Genomic DNA, 13,967 nt, shown 5'->3' with positions numbered 1-13,967 from the left:
CCCCAAAAAAACCAGGGGCTTGTCCCGCCCGCCACGCAAGAGGTGCCTACTCACCGCCGGCTCTCGAGGGGCAACAGGTCCCGCCAGCCCAATCCGACGCTCGTCCGAGCTCCAGCGCTATCCAGAGCGCCCGTCAAGCCGGCGCGGCGGCTCCGACAGGCACCGCCCTCGCTGCCAGGGCATTGGCGAGCGCCCGGCGCTGCCCGCCCGCCCCTCCGCCGCTCGCCCCCATAGGCCGGGCGGGCTGTCCGGCGGGCAGCTGCTCCCGCCCCCCGCAGAGCCTGAGGTAATGAATTAGAGCAAGGGCAGCTGCTGTCTTTGCTGCCTTAAATGGCTGGTTACGGTTGGCGGCGCCTCTGTCCGCTCCTCCCTGCTTGCTGCCCGGAGCTCGGCAGCAGGTGGGCAGCGTAGGGGCAGGTGAAGCGAAGCGGCGCGGCTGGCGGGCAATGGCTCCCTGACTGCTCCCTTCACCAGGAGCTGGAGGCTACCCGGAGCGTGCCAGTGACCCTTCACCGCGGCTGACGCGGGAGTCGAGGCCAGATCCAGCAGCCTCCGCCATGTGGAGCGTCCTATTCCCCCTTCCCGAGGGAGAAACAGAGACCAAAGAGTGCCACGCTCCTCTGTGTCCTGCTGGGCTCTGGCAAGTTTGGGTCTGGATTGCTGCTTGGCTGTGCTTTAAGCTGTGTTTGTTGTCATAAAGTAAATAAAAATGGAAGAGACTGGTCTATGCAGTGCTTTAGACATTCCATAAAACCTCATGTTCCCTCAGCTTGCTACTTGCCTACGAGCAGGCCTAGAGTTGGCACAGCAGAGACATGCAGCCACTAACCTAATCTGGACCAATCCCATCCAAAATCTTAGAGCACCAAGACAGTTGAGGAATCAGCAGAAATCTAATGAACTGTTGTGCATCCTCATTCATGAATTTATAACCAGACTCCAATGACCCAACAGAGCTTAGTGGACCATAACTTGATAGCTGCTGTGCTGGAATCAAAACAATCTACCTGCAGGGGTGAGGGAGAAAAGCAAAAAGATCCAGCTAATGTGCAGTGGAGTCTCAATTTTTCAAATGCGAGATAGATACATGGCTAATTTTTAAAAATAGTCATATACCTATACTTGCCTTAAGATGCACAATAATAGTTTGTAAACTATGATAAAGCTAGTTTATATACTCTTATTTCAGTATGTTAAGGCAATTATTGAAATGACCCAGAATGTCATAAATGTTTTAAGGCCACTTCATATTAGGGTTGAGTTTGGCTGCATTACTGATGAAAGTTTTGTGGTAGAGTATAGCAAGTGCACTTGTGATCTCTCATGACAGCACAAAGCAAAATCATGTTTTGGGGTTTTTTTTCCAAGTTTTCTCCTTTGCCATGTGGACACAGGAAACCTACCCTTTATGAAGCCTGAGCTGGCTTGAGGCTCAAGAAGAGTCCCTACCATACAGCTAAGAAACATATTAAGACAGGTACAGGTTTAAAACACAGTCTAGTTTTGAAGGCAAAAGTGAATGCAATATAGATTAACATGAAACAAGGTATGGCAAATAGCCCAGTGGAGACTATTCTCCTAATGTTTAACATGGGGCAGATCTTACATTATTTTCAATTATTTCCCCCACCCCACACAGTTTAGAATATAATTTTCTCTTTCTCTAATAGAATTTTCTGTCACAAACCATGCCATCAATCTCAGAAAACATGCAGAATCAGAATTACCCAAATTTGATCTGTGATAGAATTCAGACAAATTTCGCAATTTATTTATGCTTCATTAAAAAAAAAAGAAGCAAACTTCATAGAATCATAGAATGGTTTGGGTGGGAAGGGACCTTCAAGGCCTAGTCAACCCCCTCCACAATGAGTGGGGACATCTTCAACTAGATCAGGTTGCTCAGAGCCCCATCCAACCCGAGCTTGAATGTTTCCAGGGATGGGGCATCTACCACCTCTCTGGGCAACCTGTTCCAATGTCTCACCACCCTCATTGTAAATTTCTCATATCTAGTCTAAATCTACCTTCTTTTAGTTTAAAACCATTACCCCTTGTCCTATCGCTACAGGTCCTACTAAAAAGTCTGTCTCCATCTTTCTCATAAGCCCCTGTTAAGTACTGAAAGGCTGCAATAAGGTATTCTTGGAGCCTTCTCTTCTCCAGGCTGAACAACCCCAATTCTCTCAGCCTTTCCTCGTAGGAGAGGTGTTCCAGCCCTCTGATCATTTTTGTGGCCTTCCTCTGTGAACCTACTCCAACAGGCCCATGTCTTTCCTGTGCTGAGGGCTCCAGAGCTGGATGCAGTACTTCAGGTGGGGTCTCACAAGAGCAGAGCAGTGGGGCAGAAGCACCTCTCTCAACCTGCTGGTGACACTTTTTTTGATGCAGCCCAGGATACAGTTGGCTTTCTGGGCTGTGAGCGCATATTGCTGGCTCATGCTCAATTTTTCATCCACCAGTATTCCCAAGTCCTCCACAGGGCTGCTCTCAATCCCTTCATCCCCCAGCCTGTATTTGCCCTGACTCAGGTGCAGGACTTTGCACTTGGCCTTGTTGAACCTCATGAGGTTCACACGGGCCCACTTCTCAAGTTTGTCCAGGTCCCTCTGAATGGCATCCTGTTCCTCAGGTGTATCAGCCACACCACTCAGCTTGGTGTCATCTGCAAATCTGCTGAGGGTGCACTTGATCACACTGTCTATGCCATTGATGAAGATATTAAAAAATACTGGTCCCAATATAGACCCCTTTGGGACACCACTTGTCACTGATTTCCATCTGGACATTGAGCCCTTGACCACTACTCATGCAGGCATCCGTCAAATCCTTATCCACCGAATAATCCATCCATCAAAGCCATATTTCTCCAATTGAGAGACAAGGATGTTGTGGGGGACCATGTCACAGGCCTTACAGCAGTCCAGATAGATGACATCTGCAGCTCTTCCCTTGTCCACTGATGTAGTCACTCCATCATAGAAGGCCACTAGATTGGTCAGGCAAGACTTGCCCTTGGTGAAGCCATGCTGGCTGTCTTGAATTACCTCCCTGTTCTCCATGTGCCTTAGTATAGCTTCTAGGCACATAATCTTCCCAGGCACAGAGATAAGACTGACAAGTGGGTAGTTCCCAGGGTCCTCCTTTCTACCCTTTTTAAAATGGGTGTAATGTTTCCCTTTTCCAGTCACCAGGGACTTCAACTGACTGACATGACTTTTCAAATACCATGGAGAGTGGCTTGGCAACTACATCAGTCAGTTCCCTCAGGACTCTGGGATGCATCTCATCAGGTCCCATAGACTTATGTATGTTCAGGTTCCTCAGGTGATCTCAAATCTGATCTTCTCTTACAGTGGGAGGGACTTTGCTCCCTCAGTCCCTGCCTTGAGGTCCATCCACTCAAGAGATGTGGGAACAGAGATTGCCAGTGAAGATCGAGGCAAAAATGGTTGTTGAGTACCTGAGCCTTCTCCTCGTCTGTTGTTACCAGTTTGCTAGTCGTGTTCATTGGGGGAGTACACTTTCTTTGACCTTCCTTTTCTGGCTGACATACCTATAGAAGCCCTTATTATTATTCTTAACATCCCTTGACAAGTTCAGCTCCAGCTGCTCCTTGGCCTTCCTGAACCATCCCTACACAGCCATGCAGCATCCCTATACTTTTCCCAGGATACCTGTCCCTGCTTCCACTGCCCGTGCATTTCCTTCTTGCTTTTTAGTTTGACCAGCAGGTCTTGACTCATCCATGCTTGTCTCTTGCCTTCCTTTCCTGATTTCTTACACCTGGGAATCGAGAGCTCTTGCACCCTATAGAAAGTGTCCTTAAAGGTCTGCCAGCTCTGTTCTGCTCCCTTGTCCCTGAGGGACCTATTGACTAACTCCTTGAACAGCTGGAAGTTTGCTTTCCTAAAAATTTGAGGTCCTGACTTTACTCTTCACCTGTCCCATATCCCTCAGGACTGCAAACCCCACCAGTGCATGATCACTGCAGCTTAGGCAGCCTCCAATCTTGATGTCTCTGCATCACTCTCACCTGGTGACCAGCAGGTCCAATATCTCATCCCTTGTGGTAAGGCTATTACCTGGCTTAAGAAGTTATCCTCAATGCATTCCAGGAGTCTCCTGGATTGCCTACAGCAATCTGTGCTACTTTTCCAGCAGATGTTGGGATGGTTGAAGTCCCCCACCAGGATGAGAGCCTGCGAGCACGATGTTTCCTGTAGCTGGAGTCAGAAGGCTTCGTCAACAGACTCCCCTTGATCAGGCAGCCTGTAGAAGACACCAACCACAAGGTTTCCTTTGTTGCCTCAGTCTCTAATTCATACCCATAAGCTTTCAACCTGCTCGTGGCTATTCTTCAGAGACAGCTCTTCACACTCTATCCATTTCTTGACATAGAGGGAAACCCCTCCACCCCTCCTTCCTTGCCAGTCCCTTCTGAAGGGGCCTGTAGCCATCAATAGCTGCACTCCAGTCATGGGACTCATTCCACCAAGTTTCACTAACAGCAACTAGGTCATAGCTTTCTAGCAGCACATTGGCTCCCAACTCCTCCTGTTGGTTGCCCATGCTGCATGCATTGGTGTACAGGCATTTCAACTGGGCTGTCAGCTGTGCCACTTTTTTAGAGGAACACATTCCTTTGAGGTATTTCACCTGTGTTTCTCTGTTGGTTTGTATCACCTCAGGGGCTCCTGGCTCATCTCCTTAAGACTTCAGGTGTGCTCCAGTGTACCCAGCACATCTTGCAGCAACAGGCTGAGGGCCCTTGCCCATCCCTTAAACCTTGGCATGTTGTCCCATGGCTTGTCATGGACAAGCCTGATGTTATCCCCTTCCTCCTTCAAGTCTAGTTTAAAGCTGTCAATCAGCCCTGCTAGCTCATGAGCAAAGACCCTCTTTCCCCTTTGAGAAAGATGAATCCCATCTGATGCCAGCAGGCCTGGTACTGTGTAGACCATCCCATTATCAAAAACCCCAAAATTCTGGTGGTGACACCAGTCACGAAGCCATGTATTAATAGACTGGGTCTATCTGTTTCTTTCTTCTTCAATATCACTGCCTGCAACTGAAAGGATGGAGGAAAAGATTACCTGTGCTCCCAATCCCCTCACCAACCATCTCAAGGCCCTAAAGCCTCTTTTGATCACCCTTGGACTATGTGTTGCAGCTTCATCACCACCCACATGGAAGAGCAGTAATGGGTAATAGTCCGAGGGTCATACCAGACTAGGAAGTTTCCTAGTGATGTCCTTAACCTGGGCCCCAGGGAGGCAGCAGACCTCCCTAAGAGGAGGATCTGGCTGGCATATCAGACCCTCTGTTCCTCTCAGAGGAGAGTCACCTACGACTATAACCCATCTTTTCTTCCTCGTAGTGGTGGACATGATGTGGGGGTGGGGGTAGGCCTTTCTGACCTTGGCAACACCTCTGGTGTAGATGGACCATCAGCCACATCATCAGTTCACTGACCTTCCAAATCCAGAGCGTCATACCTGTTGTATAGAGGCACCTGGGAAGGCGATATAGGCAAGGAGGGGGTTTGTCTGCTGCCCTGAATGTAGACTTTCCTCCATTCACTCCTTTCCTTTAAGTTATTGCCTTCTGCCTGGTGAGGGGAGGATACAGGATCCCCTTGATTGTGGGGGTTTTTTTCTGATGGATGTTCCTGTTTCTGTCTCAGGGAGGGAAGCGTGGTTCTGAACTTATTAGAGTTTGTCAGATCCTGTGGTCTGATAGAGGCAAGGCTGCTGCAGCTCCATGCCTCCACCTCCAGTCAGTAGTGAGACTAAACATGTATTCGCAGTAGGCGCATACATACAAACATGTACATACATATACACACGTGGACAGCTACATCGATCAGTACAGACAGAAACACTCAGCACTCACACAAACAGCACCAACACGAACAGCACCAATGGCCTCATCTTGTTCCCCTTTGGCTGATCAGGATGAAGATCCATTAGTAGGAAACATATGCATATATATAATGTGGATTCCTCTGGTAGCTGCACTTAGATACTCTGTCTATCCCTGGAACTCCAATCTCCCCCACTGCCGTACCCTAGTCTTATGAGCCCCCAAGGCCTGCAACCCCACTCCAGTTGCTGGTACAGACCTCCTCACTCACAAACACATGCACTATGGATCTCTTAGTAGCTCGGATTAGACACGCAGTCCATCCAGTAACTGATTGTGGATCCCAGGTCTCCCCAGTTGCTGACAGCAGGGCACGCTAGTCCCCAGCCCCACAGTCCCACTCCAGCTGCTGGTACAGATTTCCTGTACACAGCAGCACATAAACATGCACACTGCAGATCCCTCCAGTAACTGGGCACACACTACCCAATAGCTTAGACATGCAGTCCATCCAGCCTGGATTCTTGTTCTCATCAGTTGCCTCCCACACAGAAACATACTCACATGCAGTGTCTCAGTTGACCTTCAGATCTTACGGCCTCTGCATCAGTTGGCATAGACCTCCTGGTCCCTTTGGAAGCTAGCTTCTCCAATTGCCTCACTCCCAGAGACACATTTTTTCCCAAGCCCCTTAACCTCCTTTCCACCTAGTTTGGCTTGATATTTGTACTCTCACTTGGTCCAACTGTTCACATCACAGACACATATGACCCCTGATCCACGCTGCAGTTGTTGGCACTTGCTTTTACTCACTCCAGTCTCTCCAGTTGATGACGCTGCTGATATGCAGGCCCTGTAATCTATGGTCTGACTCCAGTTGCTGACACTTGAACCTCCATACGATCATATCCACACAGAATAGAGAGTCCCTTCATCCAGGAAAATAGTTAGAAATGGAATTTAAGAAGGCAGGACAGCAGGTGACAACCAGATACAGGGCATGGCCAGCAAGCATGCTGACCAGCAACCTGTTTACACATAAGCAACCCCTTATGTCCTCTTAGCCCTCTATTTACCCACACTTGTTCTTTTCCAAGCCACCATGATCCCTCTCTTTCTCTGCCTTTGGTTTGTCCACTAAACGTGCTATAAGTAGTCTTGTGCAATCCCAAGATTCCCTGAATGTCTGGGGAGGTTTAGACTGGACATTAGGAAGCATTTCTTTACCAAGAGGGTGGTCAAACCCTGGAACAGGCTTCCTAGAGAGGTGGTCAATGCCCCATGCTGGTCAGTGTTCAAGAGACAGTTGGACAATGCCTTTAATAACTTGCTTGAACTTTTGGTCAGCCTTGTAGTGGTCAGGCAGTTGGACTAGATGATAATTCCAACCACCCTATTCTATTCTATTCTATTCTATTCTATTCTATTCTATTCTAATTCCTCTGCATCCATAATGTGTCCTATATTCCCTAGGCAGTAGCCCCCTACTTCAGTCCGTAAATTGCTCTGGAGAGCCTTTCCAGACTCATCTGGTGGGTTTCAGACCAGGGTGATGCGCATCAGTTCTCTTTTGTGACAGTTCTGAGAGGCAGTGGGGCAGGGGATCTGTTTCTCTGAGTTCCCCATAAGGACGAAGGTTCCCCTGCTTGCCATTGTTGCTCTGTGCTACATTTAGTGTGTGGAGATGGGCTTTTTATCAAATAACCTAACAACTTTTAATTTCTGGTCGCATTTTGAAGACACTCTGTCCTCAAATGGAGAGGGATTTAGAGGTTTAATTTAGCAATTTAATTGAACTAAATTTATGAATTTAGTTCCTAGTCCTGAATGCATACTGTTGAAAATGTGCCATCATCCAGTTTTGGTGAAGACACAAGTCACAAAAAGAAATCAAGCATACCTCAGGGCAAGCATGTTCTGCCAACCTGATCTTTGCTGGCCTCCATTCCATCCTTCAGTTCACAGTCTGCCAGGTAGCTCACCCTCCAGGGGCCAGGGTGGGGTTGAGAAAAAAGATTACTTTATTTCATTTTTCAACTGATGTTTGTTGTTCAAGATGCTTGTCTTTTACACCTCCCAAACCAATTTTTATAAAAGTGTAGTATAAAATCACAAAAGCCTATTTTAGGGTTGTCTATATTGGTTTTACATGGCAAGGTTTTGGTAGCAGGGGGGCTACAAGGGTGGATTCTGTGAGAAGATGCCACAAGCTGCCCCCATGTTGGACACAGCCAGTTCCAGCTAGCTTCGCTGGCCAAAGCTGAGCCTGGTGTGATACCATATTTAACAAGGTGTAAAAAATGTTGCACAACAGCAGCAGCCAGGAGAGAGGAGTGAGAAGATGTGAGAGAAACAACTATTCAGACACCAAGGTCAGTGAAGAAGGAGGGGGAGGAGGTGCTCCAGGTGCCAGTGCAGAGATTCCCCTGCAGCCTGTGGTGAAGACCATGGGCAGGCTGTCCCCCTGCAGCCCAGGGAGGTCCATGGTGGAGCACATATCCACCTGCAGCCCGTGTAGGACCCCACACTGGAGCAGGTGGGTGCTCCCTAAAGGAGTTTGTGACCCCATGAAGAGCCTGTGCTGGAGCAGGCTCCTGTCAGGACCTGTGGCCCCATGGAGAGGAACACACGTTGGAGCAGGTTTTCTGGCAGGACCTGTGACCCCATTGGGAGACCCACAGTAGAGCAATCTTTCCCTGAATGACTTCACTGTGTGGAAAAGACCCATGCTGGAGCAGTTTGTGAAGAACTGCAGCCAATGGGAAGGACCCACATTGGGGAAGTTTTTGAAGGACTGTCTCCCATGGGAGGGATCCCACGCTGGAGCAGGGGAAGAATGTGAGCAGGAAGGAGCAGCAGAGACAAATCACTATGAACTGGCCGCAACCCCCATTCCCCATTCCCCTGTACTGCTCAGGGGGAGGAGAGAGAGAAGTTGGGAGTGAAGTTGAGCCCAGCAAAAAAGGAGGGGCAGAGGGAAAGTGTTTTTAGGTTTGTTCTTATTTCTCACTAGCCTACTCTATTTAATTGGTAATAAATTATATTAATTTCCCCAAGTCAAATCTGTTTTGCCTGTGACGGTAATTGCTGAGTGATCTCCATGTCCTTATCTTGACCCATGAACCTTTTGTCATATGTCCTGTTGAGGAAGGGGAGTGGTTTGGTGTGCACCTGGCAGCTAGCCAAGGTCAACCCACCTTATCTTCACAATACCTTAAAAAAGTAATGTAACTTTGGATTCATTTTAATTCTGTGTGCAAATTAACTCCGTCCATATTTTAAAGCAGGAGATGGGGCAGTTCTTTGCATTAATTTTCATTTTTAACTCAAGAATGCTATCATTGAGTGCTATGTGTGCTTTGGACATTTATTCAAAAAATAAAATAATGTGAATGCCAATATGCATCTATGTTGTGGATTTCTGCAGCACTCAGTACACTTACATGCTACAATTGCACTGTTACAATGAATTCCCCAGAGCTCCCAGAAACCTTTTGTCATCCCTGCACAAAGAATGAATTTTCTCAGTCCAGAGAATAATCTATTCAGTTTTACACTGATAAAACAGTAGTGCTCTGCCACAGAACAGGGCCTTGTAGCAAATCCTGAGAGTAGTCCAACCCTTGATTAGCTCAATCTCCACTGGAAGTCCATTCCCTCACAAGAAAAAAAGACCCTTGACCATGACCTTGAGATCTCAGTATCTTTTCCTAAGATTGGCTGCATTTCCCCAAGAGGTTAGTACAGCTGTGTTTGTAGGCTGCAGCTGTGGCTCAAGAACACCATCTTTTCTTCTAGGCACAAGCCATTGTATAAGTTGACATGCAACCTGACCTGATGATTTGTCAGTGTGACCTAGCATTTTAAATTCTCTTTTATTCTTCCAAATAAACATTTGAAAATACGGTCAATCAAGCGTCATTCTCTCTGATACACTCGTTAGACATTCCCAAGCCATGGCAGCACAAGTATGTTTCCTTAGAATCCAGGATTGGAGCAGAGTGCAGGCACTGGCCATACCCTGGGTCCCGCAGGGACTTTCAGAATGCAAAATTCCTACAAGCTGCAGTCTAAGGATGAACTTTCTTGCCTCTGGGCTGACGGCAACAGAGAGTAGAAAAACTGGCCCTGCAGTTTCCATTTTCAGAGCCTCACAATAAGAAAAGCACAACCAGATTTCATGCTGAATTCCAGAATATTACTGATTTTAATTAACACTCCAAGAAGTACACAGATCTATTCAAAATAAAACTGTACATATTTCCCTACTTCATTTTCTCTGTCAGCTAACAGGCCAGTTCTTCTTTCATTTCAAGACAAAGTCTTCGAGGAGGGATGCAGATCTGCTTCCTGCAGTTGACATAGCTACTTTTCAAGTTGCTATACTTACTGCCTATCCCTGTTATTTCTATAGTGTTTATCCCAATATGAATTCTGTTCAAAGGTTTTGTTATTTTAAATATTTTTTTTCTTTTTCCTCCTTCCTTCCCTAGTGCTCCATAAGACAGAATTCTTTCCTGCTTAGGCAGCTGCTTTGCTAATACATTAAGCCAGTTCCATCAGAGTTGGAAAACTTTGTGGCTAGCATTAGTTCCTGGACTGACTGAGATGAGATGCAACACTGACAAAATGATAGATTACATAAACACTGGGTGTTCAGTGAATCAGTAGTTACATCATATCTTGAGCCAGAACTATTAAACAGTAAATAAAAAAGATTTTTCAAGTCATCAGGCCTGGGTAGGAAAATGTATCACCAAGTTCGCATTATTATTATAAAAGGTTGCTTTAGTTCACTTGTGATTTTCAAACGTGATAAGTTTTAATCAGAATATTTGTGTGAATCAAAGAATATTAATTTCACTGAAACTTCCTTTGAAATGATAGAATTATTTTTAAATGCCAGGTAGTCACTCCATTTAGAAAAATAGGGGGTTTTTTTTTCTGTTCTTGCTTTTTTTTAAATAATTTCTTGGAATAGTTACAGAAACTAAAAATCAATCAAGTCTACTCCAGTGATTCATCTGGTAAAAATCAAGTACAGTTTTCCAAGTTATACAAATAGTCATAAATATATTGTCATCTGTATATGTATGTGCAACATACATAAAGTCAATATGTCTTACTATGTTGCACAGAGTCAATTTATGTACAGCTCTGTGTATAGTCTTAGTCATTTACAGGAAGGCAAAACTAGCTACCTGCCAGTCCCCCACTGGCAGTACAAATACATTTTTTATATATAAAATTGCAAGGAATATTTAATTGTATAAACGCTGTGGCAGAATTTCAAATAGGTAGACAAGCATAAAGGACCATTCTCATGCACATGAAGTTTGATTTAGGACATTCTGTATTTTGCAACGTGCTGTCCTGTAACTTTGTACAGAAACTAATCCAATTATGCTTATGGAATCAGTGCTGTTCATCAATTTTACTGAAATGTTAATTAATAATAAAATCATGCAAATATAGAAGCCAGAGTTTAGATGTGCATATATATTAATGAAATAACTTGATTACAGTAAACAGTACAGAGCACAGTCCTGCAAATACCTGACCATGATAGAATTCTTTATTTTTATTTGCCAAAGCACCCATCAAAAAACAATGTTAATGAAAAGTTGAGCTTGAATCAGAGCACATAGAGCTTCCGTAGCTATAAAGTTAAAAGCAGCTTATCTCACTCACTCTTCTCTGTTGCACACAGACGCTTTTTAGGAGTACCTTATTACATGGTCTTTCTTTCAGATGGAATGCTATGCTAACCCATATTATATTCTCTTCCCCAGCCCCCTACCAAAAAGTGAAAAGGAACAAAGTACAACCATGCAGAAAGCTCTAGAAAAGAATAAGTTTCTGCAGCAGATCCAATAATTTGGATCAAGATTTAAGAAACCTGGATTCCAATAGTGTGTTTTGTACAGGCTTTCGATGGAGCAGCTAGCAACATGCTCAGTCTCCCTCTGCATCTGTTTTGTGGACATAAATTGGGGATAATCCATTTTACAGTAAGGATATCTGAGAGGCATAGACATATTGTAGCACAAAGTCATTACTTAAAAAAAGTCTTTATTAGGGAAGCATTCAGTGATGTGAAGGTTATGACAAGAGGCAGTTCTTCAAAAAAAAGCTTTTTAAGGCAGGCCCTTCATTCACTGAATATCTTAGCTCTGTGTGAAGTGGCTTTGTAGTTAAAGCCACTGACTTTGTGATTCAAGATCGCACATTAAGAAGCCCGCAGCACTTAAATGCTTCTAAATGCCTATATTCTGTGTCATTTCATACAATGGACAAAGACTACAGTAGTTGCTGCAGCCTTATTAATTTTCTGATTTCTTTTTCCCTCAGTTAACTGTTGAAAAACATCTTGTTGCCCCTTTTTGGTAGTTTATTCAATTTATCACATATAGTCCCAACTTCACTCTATCTTTGTAGCCCAGCATTTATTCAGAGCCCTAAATTACACTCAGGAGGTGATATAAATCACACTTTTCTTTCTGACAGGAAGGGAAATGGCCAGGAAGCGAACCTCAGAACTGCAGAGAGGGTAAGCATCAGTGAAGTCTAATGCTAAAGATTGAGCATTGCAGTTAAGACAGTAAACAAAACCTGATGGCATTTAAATGGAAATGGCCACACCAAGCTATTTCCTTAGTGCAAGACTTTTTCAGCACTGTTCTGTCTCTGGTGACCTACATTCTCAAATGCTTCAGGGAAAGATGGGGAAGTAAAAATGAAAGAGAAAAACCTTACCAAGACCCATAGAACAGAAGAAGCCCTTCAGGTATTTGCAGCAATTAGCTGCTGGAATACAAGAAGCTGAGTACTTTTTTGTTCAGTTTAGCTTAAATTACTTTGTGTCAGCAGATATGAAAACATATGAAGCATTTCTTAAACTCACCCATTTGTTCATCTCAAATGTCACTCACTGCCCCAGCACTAAATTCCACAACTATTTTCTTTGTGTAAAAGTAAGAATTCCTTTATCATGACATTTTATAACAGACTACTGTTAAAAAGTGGTCATTGATTAGGAAATGAAGTGATAAGAGATGTAGATTTGTGTTAAAACTAAGTGATTGTTAACCAAGCCGCTACCACATGCCATCTTTTTTCTTGGCTACAGACATATCAGGCATACATTGACTGTGAAAAAATTTAGGCTGTTGTTAGAAAATGGTTCCCAGTCAGACAGCTGAGACCTGGGCACATCTTTCTGATGGGAGCAGAGAGGACATGCTCTGCCCACAACAGCATGCCACTGACTAGAGGCTTGGGGAGTGGGTTTGCCTTTATTAATGCAGATGGTATCAAAAGGGCTAAGAGGAGCAGGGCAAACATACATGTGCCTCCACAAGGTTTATTTGGCCGGGTAAGTGCTGTTGCTGAGCATTTGAGCATGCCTGCCTCATTATTTCAGTGCTGCTGCCAGTGTCCTGGCACTATGCTGGGCTCAGGCTGGCTCTTCACTCTCATGTGGTGCTGTGCCTGACAACATCATGCTCCCACACTGGGAAGACACAGTGCAGACACATCTGAGTGCTTCTGCTCTCTCTTGGACAAACATACACACTCTTGCACATCTGTTCTCTGCTTTTCCTTCACTTCCTTCTGCAAGACAACCAAGCCCAGTTCTACTTTTTCAAATTAACTAAAGAAAGCAGTACTGATAAAGGTCTGCCCTCTTTTGACTCACAGGCCTGTTCTTGTGGGCACCATACTACACTTTCCTGACATTTCACTACAGCCCTGAAATACAGTGCCTGTGGACAACTGCACATAACTGCTTGCGCATAACCACCGCAACAGAGGAAGTGTGCCCACTACTGGCAACACTACTTAGCTCCCCTTCCTTCCCTATTCCTATCTACCAGGTGATATCACAGGCTCACAGACTGGGTGAGGTTGATAGGGAACTCTGGGGCTCATCTGGTCCAACACCCCTTCTCAACCAGGGCCACCTATAGCCAGCTGCCCAGGACCACATCCAGATGGCTTCTGAATATCTCCAAGGATGGAGCCTCCACAACCATTTTGGGCAACCTGTGCCAGTGCTCAGTCATCCCACAGTGAAAAAGTGTTTCCTGATGGTCAGGGGG

General features: G+C 45.3%; 1 protein-coding gene across 3 annotated transcripts in view; it reads right to left on the bottom strand.

The window, feature by feature from the left end:
- The window catches only part of TPPP (tubulin polymerization promoting protein), an 80,281-nt gene extending 80,092 nt beyond the window's left edge, over window positions 1-189 (bottom strand). For 2 of the 3 annotated variants that reach the window (XM_054818176.1, XM_054818174.1), the window contains exon 1: window positions 55-160. The gene's annotated coding sequence lies outside the window, so the exon portion shown is untranslated. Of the gene's footprint in view, window positions 1-54 lie in introns of all 3 variants that reach the window. The other variant, XM_054818178.1, reaches the window with a different exon arrangement.
- Between the last annotated feature and the right edge of the window lie 13,778 nt (window positions 190-13,967).

The sequence above is a fragment of the Grus americana genome, chromosome 2 (genome assembly GCF_028858705.1).
Source record: "Grus americana isolate bGruAme1 chromosome 2, bGruAme1.mat, whole genome shotgun sequence".
NCBI classification, from domain to species: Eukaryota; Metazoa; Chordata; class Aves; order Gruiformes; family Gruidae; genus Grus; species Grus americana.
Note: the sequence above shows the minus strand (reverse complement) of the source record. Positions and strands in the feature narration are given on the sequence as shown.